Below are 12,712 nucleotides of genomic sequence, written 5' to 3'. Positions count from 1 at the left end.
ATGTTTGGGGGATTGATTTTATGGGACCATTCCCATATTCTAACGGACACAGATACATCTTGGTGGCGGTCGACTATGTTTCTAAGTGGGTAGAGGCCATAGCTCTTCCTACTAACGACGCAAAGGTTGTGGTAGGCTTTGTAAAGAAGCACATCTTCACACGTTTTGGGACCCCAAGAGTGTTGATAAGCGACGGGGGAACTCACTTTTGTAACAAACTGCTGAATAATATTCTTGCAAAATACGGAGTCAAGCACAAAGTTTCCACTGCGTATCATCCCCAAACGAGTGGTCAAGTAGAAGTTTCCAACAGAGAGGTCAAGCAGATTTTGGAAAAGACAGTAAGTATGAATAGAAAGGACTGGGCCGGGAAGCTGGATGACGCATTATGGGCATATCGCACTGCGTACAAGACCCCAATAGGCACTTCTCCGTACAGGTTGGTTTATGGGAAGGCCTGCCATCTGCCCGTCGAGCTTGAACACAAAGCATATTGGGCGATTAAAAAGCTAAATATGGAGATGGACTTGGCCGGTGAGAAGAGATTGCTACAACTCAACGAGCTTGATGAGTTTCGATTGCATGCGTATGAAAATGCCAAATTGTATAAAGAGAAGACCAAAAGATGGCATGATAAGCATATCCAACATCGTGAGTTTGAACCAGGTCAAGAAATTCTACTGTTTAATTCAAGGCTAAAGCTTTTTCCAGGAAAGCTTAAATCTCGATGGTCGGGTCCGTTTGAAGTGGTTAGTGTGAAACCTCATGGTGCGATAGAATTGTGTGATAAGGGGTCCAATACGACATTCTTGGTAAATGGCCAAAGAGTAAAACACTATTGGGGTGGTGACATTGCACGTCACAAGACCACAATGGATTTAGTGGAGGCATGAAGAACATGTTGCGTCGTGCCGCGACGTTAAATCAGGCGCTTCTTGGGAGGCCACCCAAGTTAGTTAGTTTATTTTTATTTTTATTTTTAAATTTTTTTTCTTTTTGTAGGACATAGATCTTAGAAAACGAGGCGGATGCGTCGCATCCCCCTCAGCAAAAAAAAAAAAATTTTTGACGGGCCAATTGCTCAAGGCAGTGAAGTCTGCCTATCGCGCCCGTGTCGCGTCCGAAAATTTTTGAAGGAAGACAAGGGGATGCGTCGCGTCAAAGCTCGCACGCACAGGTAAGTAATATATATTTTAACACATCTTAAGATAACGAATTCGTAAAAAATGCTTCTTGCGACGCATCCACACGTCTCTTTTTGGCGACGCCTACGAACGCAGAACAGAATTCTCTAATCGAAATTGTAACGCATACAAACGCAATAAGCTCAAACGCGACAGGTACGCATCATCCTCTTCGTTCTTCCGTTGGCTTCTCTCCTAATTCTTCTCTCCTCCCTCCCTCAATGGTAGCAACAAGTAGGTTTTGCAATTCCAAAATTTTTAGGGCTGTCGTTCTTGGTAGTTGTAATGGTTGCGAGATGATAAACTATAATTCCCTTCATCTCGTCCAACTTTGGGAGGGTAGTTGCATTGCTCAACTGATAGAATGAACTAGGCACACTTGTTGCATACCACATGTTTGACGAATTGTCCCTGAGGAAAATTTAGGCGTCGGTGAAGTCTGAGTAACCGAGCAACATTGGTGTATGCTTGAGAATAAGTGTGGGGTCGAGTGAGGGCTATGTGAAATTGAATTTTTGAAGAGAGTTATCACATACTTGCTGAAAGTCATGAGCTACAATTCCATGAAGTAGTGAATGGCATGACTTTACGAATAAATTGAAGTCTGCAAGCTGTTGCAATTGCTTTCAAGCTGAACTTCACTGTTTCATCTGCTAATTGTTGAATTCTTTGCATTGCAGGTACTTAGATTCGTAAAATGACAGCAGTGAGTAAACCATCCAAGCAACAAGACAAAGATGGTAACAAGCAACCGCCCAAAAAGCCTACCGGAAGGGCAGCGGGCGGTCCAAATCCACAGAAAAAAAGGAAGCGGACGGAGAAGGAAATGGAACTGCTGCCTAGGCAGTTAAGTGATGATTCAGAGCAAGAGGAGGAGGAAACATTAGTCAGGAGGACAGTGAAGAAGGGTATTACACCAAGCAAAGGAATAGAGATAAGAGAGCCTGTGACATACCAAAGAAAAGCTTCGAGAATGAGTGCTCCGACTGATAAAGGGAAGGAGAAGATTACTACAGAATCTGAATCCGATTCCGATTCGGACAATGACCACCTACAGGTCAACATGAGTGATGAAGACGAGGGTGAACCCATAGACCGAGTTGATTGGGAGAAATACTTTGTTAATGAGAAGGCATTCCGAGCCTATAAGAAGATACTGGTTTCAAAGAAGTATATTCCGGAAAAGCCGATAAACATCGGACCACTTAAGACAAAGTACTCAGAGTTTCTAAAGTCAATTCGAGAGGTGCAAAAATGGGGACCCATTCTGAAAGGTCACGGCAAAGCCAACCTCACCATTGTTAGAGAGCTCTACGCCAATTGGCGTCACGCAAGGGGAAACATTGTGCGAGTAAGAGGGGTAGATATTAATGTGTCAGCTGAAGCTCTGAATAACTTCTTAAGGGTGCCACACACACTTACAGACAGGTTTGACGCCATATGCAAAACACCAGATTATGCACACATTAAGTCTGTCCTATGCCCTACCAGGAAGGATGCAGAATGGAAGCATGGGAGTATGGAGTACCACTCTATAGCCAAGGAATTCATGAGTGCGTTAGCACGTGTGGCTCTAAATTTCATTTGTAACCGCCTGCTGCCATGCCAACATAAAACTGATGTCCCTCGTTACCGCGCACTCGTATTATATGCTTTATTAGAGGGGATACCACTCAACTTCGGAGCCATCATGCATGATCAAATGCAGCGAACCAGGATGAATTACAAGTGGAGGCTGTTCTTTGCTAATACCCTAACGGCTTTTTTAACAGAGATGGGAGTACTATGGGACAAGGAGAATGACGACATTGAGGCTAAAGCTCCAGGACCATATGATGTCACTCATGTTCTAGAGCCGAACAAGGGAAGGTCTTCTAAGCTCACCATTCAACAATTATTTGAGCATATGCAAGCAGATATGCAAGAGAACAGGGCTGAGCTGATAGCGACTCGTGTCGAGTTGAGTGCCACCAGGGATGAGTTGAGACAGACTCGTGCGGATCTAAGCCGAGTTCAGACCGAGCAGGCCACGATGATGAAGGAGATATCATTACTCCTCAGAGCTCTGGTTCAATGTGCAGGTACAGACATCTCCCAGCTGATTGCATCATCCACTGCCGGACCATCCACTCCTGTTCCTCCCATAGTCACTGAGGCTCCACTCAACAGGCCTACTGAGGTCGCTGTAACACCTGATACAGAATCCGCACCAGTTGTTGATGATAGGAATGCTATGGATGCAGATGCTCCTCCACAGACTGCGGATGAGCCCTCCACCTTGACTTGAGGGAGTTCTTCTCACCCTACTTTACCTTGTTTGTGTGCGTTGGGGACAACGCACAGTCCTAAGTGTGGGGTGGGGGTGATTCATGTTTTGATGTATGGATGAATGTACTAAAATATTCACTGGATTAATGGCATAAAATAGCAGTAAATTCATCTATATGGAGTAACTATCAGTTTATCTATCAGTTTATCATTATTATAAAATATATATATATATATATATATATATATATATATATATATATATATATATAGTATCTTTGTAGATAGTAATAATCCCCTGTGGTTTTTCTTTGTGCCTCGGTTCTTTTTCATGGGATGTAGTTGAACCGGGTAATTTTATTTTCTTTTTAGAGTAGAGTAGGAATGTAGGGAATAAAAGGAGGAAGAATGATGAACCTAGGTGACCTTGACTTGGTTGATAATGGCATATTTAGGCTTTTACATATGTAATATCTTCCCTTCTCACTCTGAAATTATTGATGATGCCTTGTTAAAACGGATAGCATGTTTTGTGGCGCCTATTTCTCATTTTCTTGACTTGTGTTCACTTTGCGCTTAATGCTTAATATCTCGTTGCTCCGTGAATACTTGCATTGTTTGAGAGTCGGAATGTGACCGTCCTTAGCGAGTCATGTGCCATATGTGGTAAGGTTTTTGTGTAGTCCATATAGTGTACTTGTGTCTAGAACTTGCCCGGTATGTGAGTTGAAGCGAAATTTTAGGTGATGCTCGGTTTGAAAAATGATTTTAGGCTTTCTTTGATCTTTTTGAGCTTATTGCTTATCACAAATAAAATCTATCCCTAGTTAACCCTTTTGAGCCTGTAGACCTTTTATTTGGTACCCACATTACAAGCCTATACCCTTTTTATTCTTAATTGACATTGTTTTGATCCTTTTACCTCTTAAAGCACTTTAATTGTTAGATGAGCGCTAAAAGAAGTAAGAAGGGACTAAGTGTGGGGTGACTTTTGAGTGGAACCAATGAAAGAAAGAAGGGTGCAATTATTTTGTAAAATAATACACCGCTAGCGGAAAGAAAAAAAAAAAAAAAAGCAAAGAAAAATATAAATGAATAAATTGTTGTCTTGTTCTTGCTAGTGGGTATGAATTAAAGTAGTGCTTAAAGAAAGAGGAAATATTGTTTGAAGTGATATTATTGGTGAAATTGAAAGGGTGTTGAAGAATTCGCGCTTAAGTTATTTGATGATGTGTTAAAGTGCTTAGGAGGGTGAATCATTATTCCTTAAATATATCCTACCCGTCCCTTAGCCCACATTACAACCATGAAAAAGTCCTAATTGATTTTAGATCGAGCGAGCTTACATTAGTAGAGATTTACATTAAGGGCAAGCCTATGGTACCAACTACATGCATGTGACTTCTTTTGTGAGAGTGAGCGATTTTCTTTGTGAGCATGAGATTCGAATGTGTGGATTGATTCTACTCTCTCTGCTTTTGTTGTGAGGGCACATGGTTTCACTAGGGATAGGTAACGTTATTAGACTTCTCTATGATGTTGGTTGTTCAAGCCATGAGTGCATTGTGACATTGAGTCGGTTTTTGAGGTTAGGATTGTTGTGAGCATGTTGTCTTTGTTCGAATATGTTTAAAGAAGGGCATAAGAAAAGGGAAGTGTGTTGATGCATAGTCTAGAGCCTAATTGTAGCAAATAACCATGGTCATAGATGTAGTGTGCTTTGAATGATAAGAGCTTAATTTTATTTTGTTTACTATAGTGATGGTTTGTTCGAGGACGAACAAAGGTTTAAGTGTGGGGTAGTGATGTTTGGCATATTTCGATATGTGTTGATGTTACTTTGCCCATGTTTTAACCACTTCTTGATTGTTATTTAATCTTTAAAACGCCCAACATGGTGTAATTATTGGTTTGATGACTAATTAAGTTATGTGTGACGATTTAAGGTGTTCGGAGTGCAAAATATGAAGAAAAGGTGGTTTAGCCAGAGGAAGAAGGGTTGGATGCGTCGCATCCAACCTAGGAAAACATCATCCTGCATGCAACCTTAGCAGTGAAGTTGGGCCATAGCGTTCGCCATCGCGTGCGAAACTGGGAAGTAGAAGAGAAGGCTGGATGCGTCGCGTCCACCATCGCATGCAAAGCTGAGAAATGGAGGACAAGGTGGATGCGTCGCATCCACCTTAGCATCAATCCCTGAAGCCGAATTGGACTAGGAATAGGAGAGCTTTGGCCCACGACTTTTGTACGCAATATATAAGCTAAAAACGCCTCTTTTAGGATATAAAACATATTGGGAAGAGGGAAAAAGCCACGACAAAGCTGTGGAGGCCGGAATTCATCAAGTTTCTTCTTTCTCCCACCAAACTTAGTAATTTTTATGTTTCTTTATATGATTTGTTGTTTGGCTACCATGTCTATGTGGAGCTAAACTTCACGTTCTAGGGTTGTGGTTCTTTCATGACTATTGTTATTCGGATATTGATTTTGACTTCTTGATTTATCATATTAGTTTATTTATTCAATCTTGCACTTAATTATTTAATTGCTTGATCACCAATTGAATATTATCTACGAATCTAGAATTGAACTCGAAAGTGGGAATTCTATATTGCATATAGGATTGAGTAGGGCAAGTTCTTGAACTCGGGCATCGGGGAACGGATTCGTGGTTAGGATAGACATATACCTAATTGCCTTGCTTGGTTGATTTACAGGAATTATAAATGCGTTCTTGTTGATTCTCACTCCATAGACATATAGGCGTTAAGTTAGCTGGAATAGGCGAGTAAGAACTCGACAGATTCTTATGAGCAATATTAACCCTGTCAACCAATAAGCTAGATAAATTAGTCGGTCAATTCAATTGAAGAATACAATAGGATTGTTAGATAGACCATAACCCTAGATCGTTTTCATTACATTGATATCATTAAAATCTGCTCTTTATCTGTTCAAAGTTTATTATTTATATTTTTCTTATTTAATTAGTTGGAATAAAATATTTTTAGATTTAATTCTTGTTTAGATAATTAGGATAGTCTAATTTAGTTAATAGTTAATCATAAGTCCTCGTGGGTTCGACATCCGACTTTTAGTCACTTTATTACTCGACGACCGCGTATACTTGCGTGAGTGTGTTTGGTCGCAACAGTAATTGTTTGAACTCGAAGTATTATAGCCCGTAGGCTTTATGGTCAAGTGAGTGATTGTTCGAACTCGAACTCGAAGCATTATAGCCCGTAGGCTTTATGGTCGAGTGAGTGATTGTTCGAAATCGAAGTATTATAGCCCGTAGGCTTTATGGTCGAGTGAGTGATTGTTCGAAATCGAACTCGAAGTATTATAGCCGTAGGCTTTATGGTCGAGTGAGTGATTGTTCGAACTCGAACTCAAAGTATTATAGCCCGTAGGCTTTATGGTCGAGTGAGTGATTTTTTGAACTCGCACTCGAAGTATTATAGCCCGTAGGCTTTATGGTTGAGTCAGTGATTGTTCGAACTCGAACTAGAAGTATTATAGCCCGTGGCCTTTATGGTCAAGTGAGTGATTGTTCGAACTCGAACTCAAAGTATTATAGCACATAGGCTTTATGGTCGAGTGAGCGATTTGCTCGAACTTCGACGTAAGATAGCACTTAGGCTTGATAGTCGCTTGTTTCGAAAATTCTTTGGATAGTGGTTGGCCCTTAGGCCTGTTTGACTCATAAAGCAGGAAGATCTTTTTGAAGTATGAGACTTCGTTGCAGAAGAAGTTTTCTTTTACAAGTCATTATACACGTGTTTGTATCTTTGTGTAAGGGTTCGAACGAAACTACGTGGGCATGATTCGTATTGACCATTTAGCCCTTATACTTTTCTCTATCGAGACCCTGTCTGACATGAATTTGATATGAAACAACTTCCTTGTACCAAACTTGGTTTATTCTTGATGGTAAGGCCCCACAGTATTCGAGGTTGATTATGAAGAAGCCTCAAATACTGTTGAGTTTCCCTCAGGTAGCACATGGTTGTTGCCTCGTTAAAAACCTCGCCGGGAAAATCTATTTGGGATAAAAGCTGATCTAAGGGAGGAAAAGAGTGCAACGCGTACATTAAAACCTGAGGTCTCGACATCTTTGATTGAACTCCTGCGATGGGTTAGCTCCGAATATGAATATATGGGCGAAAGAAAAAAGAGAATCATACCTTAACAATAATATCGTTTGAGGAATGATATGTTCTAGTTGTTCGATAATGGTTTGCCATCCATCGTTCCGAGTTTATAATATCCCTTTTCGACTATATCGAGGACCTGATAGGGTCCTTCCTAATTTGGGTTGAGCTTCCATTCATTAGGATCTCGAGTATTGATAGTGACCTTTCTTAGGACTAAGTTCCCGATCCCGAAGTGGCGGAGGTTGGTTCTTCTATTGTATTACCTTTCGATTCGTTGTTTTTGTGCAGCCATTCGAACGAGTGCCGCTTCTCATTTTTCATCTAATAATTCGAGGCTAGTATTCATTGCCTCATGGTTTGATTCCACCGATGCATGTTGAAACCTTGCGCTGGGTTCTCCGACTTCGACTGGAATTAAGGCTTCGGAGCCATACACTAAGGAAAATGGAGTTGCTCCTATACTGGACTTCGATGTTGTTCGATATGCCCATAGGAGTTCGGGCAAAATTTCTCTCCATTTCCCTTTGGATTCGTTCAACCTTTTCTTCAAGTTTTGGATGATAGTCTTGTTTGTTGATTCGGCTTGTCCGTTCCCGCTGGGGTGATACGGTGTCGATAATATCCTTTTTATTTTATGATCTTCGAGAAATTTTGTTACTTTACTGCCGATAAATTGCTTACCATTATCGCATGTTATTTCTGCGGGTATCCCGAATCGACACACAATGTGATCCCAGATGAAATCTATAACCTCTTTTTCTCTTACTTTCTCGAACGCATGTGCTTCAACCCATTTAGAGAAATAGTCAGTCATAAATAAAATGAATTTAGCCTTACCTAGGGTCAATGGTAGGAGGTGACGATATCCATCCCCCATTTCATAAATGGCCATGGGGATAGGACTGAATAAAGTTGTTCCCCAGGTTGATGGATCATCGGTGCATACCTTTGACATTTATCACATCTTCGAACAAACTCCTTAGTGTCCATTTTCATGCTATCCCAATAATATCCTGCTCTGATGATTTTGTGAATCAGTGATTCAGCGCCGGAGTGGTTCCCACAAGTGCCTTCATGGACCTCTCGTAAAACATAATCGGTGTCTCCTAGTCCCAAGCATACTTCCAATGGTCCATCGAATGTCCTTATGTACAATGTTCCATCTTCAACCAACGTGAATCAAGCAGCTTTGGTTCGTAGGGCCCTTGACTCTTTAGGGTTCGATAGGAATTTTTCGTTTCCCAAATATTCAATATACTTATTCCTACAATCCCAGGTTAAGCTTGTGGAGTTTATCTCGGCGTGCCCCTCCTCGATTACGGACCTCGAAAGTTGAACGATAGTTCCTGAATCGATCTCATCTTCCTCGACCGATGACCCCAAATTTGCGAGTGCATCGGCCTCGCCGTTTTATTCTCGAGGCACATGTTGCAAAGTCCATTCCTTAAAACGGTGTAAAGTTACCTGCAATTTGTCCAAATACCTATGCATTTTGCCTTCTCAAACCTCGAAGGTTTTTTTTACTTGGTTTACTACCAGTAAAGAGTCACATTTAGCTTCAATCATTTCTGCTCCCAGGCTTTTGGCCAGCGCGAGACCTCCAATCATGGCCTCGTACTCGGCCTCATTGTTAGTCAACCTAGAAGTTTTGATAGACTTCCTAATGATGCCACCCGTGGAGGGTTTCAACACGATGCCAAGCCCGGACCCCTTCACATTCAAAGCACCATCTGTGAAGAGGGTCCAAACCCCCAATGATGTACCTGATTTTAACAAGAGTTCTTTTTCAACTTCGGGTACGAGGACTGGCGTGAAATTGGCCACGAAGTCTGCTAAAATTTGAGACTTGATGGTCGTACGGGATTAATATTTGATATCGTACCCACTAAGCTCGACGGCCCATTTGGCCAACCGGCCCGATAATTTGGGCTTGTGTAAAATAATACGTAGTGGGTAAGTCGTCAACACGCATATGGGGTGACATTGAAAGTATGGTCTTAATTTCCTAGAAGCGCTTATTAGTGCAAGTGCTAATTTCTCTAAGTGTGGATATCTAGTCTCTGCTTCTCCTAAGGTCTGACTTACGTAATAAACAGGAAATTGCGTACCTTGCTCTTCTAGAATTAGGACGCCACTTACCGCGATTTCCAATACAGCCAAGTATAAGTAAAGTCTTTCATCTGCCTTCGGAGTGTGAAGCAATGGCAGGCTCGACAGGTATTGCTTCAATTGTTCTAAAGCTTTTTGGCATTCCACAGTCCAAGCAAAATCGTTCTTCTTTTTTAGCAGAGAGAAGAATCTGTGGCTTCAATCCGATGACCTCGAAATGAATTGGCCTAGGGAAGCTATCCGTCCGGTTAGCGTTTGCACCGCTTTCACACTATCCACGATGGTGATGTCTTCGATGGCTTTGATTTTATCGGGGTTGATCTCAATTACCCGATTTGATACCATGAAGCCAAGGAATTTGCCCGAGCCAACCCCAAAAGCACATTTCTCGGGGTTGAGCTTCATGTTGTATTTCCTTAAAATCTCGAACGTCTCCTGCAAATGAGTTAAATGGTCCTCTGCGCGCAGGGACTTGACTAGCATGTCATCAATATAAACTTCCATCGACTCACTTATTTGTTTTTCGAATATTTTATTCATTAGGCATTGATAAGTAGCTCCTACGTTTTTTAGCCTGAAGGGCATTACATTATAACAATATGTTCCATACTTGGTGATAAATAAAGTTTTTTCTTGGTCCTCTGGGTTCATTCTAATTTGATTGTACCCGAAATAGGCATCGAGAAAAGTAAAGATCTCATGGCTGGTTGTGGCATCGATCATCCGATCGATGCTAGGCAGTGGAAAAGAATCCTTGGGGAATGCTTTGTTTAGATCTTTATAGTCTACACACATTCTGAGTTTGTTCCCTTTTTTAGGGACTACAACTACATTAGCTAACCATTCGGGATATTTTACTTTCCTAATCGACCCTATTTTGAGAAGTTTACTTACCTCGTCCTTCAAGAACGCGTGCTTTAACTCGGACTGAGGTATTCTTTTTTGCTTCACCGATCTAAACCTAGGTTCAAAGCTCAGCCGATGCGTTGTTATCGACGTTGGGATTCCTGTCATGTCTACATGGGACCAAGCAAAGCAATCTATGTTATCAATAAGAAATTGAATAAGTTTTTTCCTGAGTTCGGGGGTCAATCTCGTTCCCAGGTATACCTTTCTTTATGGCAGATGTTCGATCAATATAACCTGTTCCAGTTCTTCGACTGTCGATTTGGTGGCGTCATAATCCTCGGGGATGATAAAAGTTCGGGGGGTCAGGAAATCTTCCTCGTCATCTTCTGTTTCCTGCTTCACCGATTTGGTCGAGACTGGCAGTTATGATTGCTATTTGGACTCTCGTACATTTTTAATGCTCGATCTTTATGAGGCTGATAATGTTGACATCGGTGTTACCTCATTGACTGCAAATATTTCCTTCGTCGCATGCTGCTCCCCGTACACTATTTTCACGCCATCCAACATTAAGAATTTCAATACTTGGTGGAGATTCGAAGGTACTGCCCTTATGTTGTGGATCCAAGGCCTTCCGAGTATGGCATTATATCTCATGTCGCTTTCGATTATGTGGAACTTTGTGTTTTGGATGGTCCCAACCACATTCACTGGTAGAATAATTTCCCCTTTAGTCGTTTCGCTGGCCATATTGAAGCCATATAAGACCCGAGCTGTGGGCACGACTTGATTCTGCAGACCGAGCTGCTCCACACCCCTTGATCGGATGATATTCGCAGAGCTATCTGGATCCACTAAAACACGCTTAACCTGAACTTTATTTAATAGGATAGAAATTACCAGAGCATCGTTGTGGGGCTGAAAGATGCTTTCTGCTTCTTCGTTTTCGAACGATAAAGTGCCTTCGGACACATAATCTCGGGTTCGTTTTTCCCCTGTGGCCGATACCTTAATGAGTTTGAGCGCGGGTCTCTGTGGAGTGTCGACCCCGCCGATGATCATGTGAATGATATGTTGAGGTTCCTCTTGTTTGTCTTTTCTGTTGGAGTCCCTTTCTCTAAAGTGATTCTTGGATCGATCACTAAGGAATTCTCGAATGTGGCCTTCATTGAATAGACAGGCTACCTCCTCCCTTAACTGTCTGCAGTCCTCGGTCCTGTGGCCATGCGTACCATGATATTTGCACATAGAGGGTTTCTTTGGGAAGGATCGGTTTGTATGGGTCTGGGCCACCTAGCATCTTTGATTCTTCCAATTGCTGATACAATACACGATGCATCGACATTGAAGTTATACTCTGACAACCAAGGTTCTTCTCTAGGATCGGTATGTTTGTCAAAGCCATTCTTACTCATCAGTCCCCGAGAATTCTGTCTTCGATAACTCCTTCAATTGTTTCGGGTGGCATTATGTGTTGAACCGTTATTCATTCGATCTGTGACGTATGGTTGATATCGGTCTCTGATCGACCTCGGTTCTCTACCGATGTCTCTCTGGTTTTTAATAGCCGGTATGTTTGGATGTGCGGATCCGGAAGGAGTTTCTAATTGGTCGTCTTCGACCCTGATCTTTGATTGATATCGATTGTGCACATCTGCCCAAGTCATTGCCGGGTACTCGATCAAATTTTTTTTCAGCCGACATGATGCCATCGAACTTCTCTCGTTCAACCCTTGAGTAAAAGCTTGGACGGCCCAATCGTCTGTGACCGGTGGCAATTCCATGCGTTCCATTTGAAAACTGGACACGAACTCCCTCAGCATTTTATTATCCCTTTGTTTTACTTTGAAAAGGTTCGATTTCCTCGTTGCAACCTTTATGGCACCGGCGTGTTCCTTTACAAATGAATCCGCTAACATGTCAAATAAATCGATGGAATTTGGTGGCAGGTTATGATACCAAATCATTGCCCCCTTCGAGAGGGTCTCTCTGAATTTTTTCAATAACACGGATTCGATTTCATCGTCTTCCAAATCGTTACCCTTGATGGCACGCGTGTAAGAGGTGACGTGTTCGTTGGGATCGGTCGTACCATTATATATGGGGATTTCGGGCATACGGAATATTTTGGGGATTGGTTTTGGG

This window comes from Nicotiana tomentosiformis, chromosome 5, assembly GCF_000390325.3.
Source record: "Nicotiana tomentosiformis chromosome 5, ASM39032v3, whole genome shotgun sequence".
Classification (NCBI taxonomy): Eukaryota; Viridiplantae; Streptophyta; class Magnoliopsida; order Solanales; family Solanaceae; genus Nicotiana; species Nicotiana tomentosiformis.
This window is presented reverse-complemented; position numbering follows the sequence as displayed.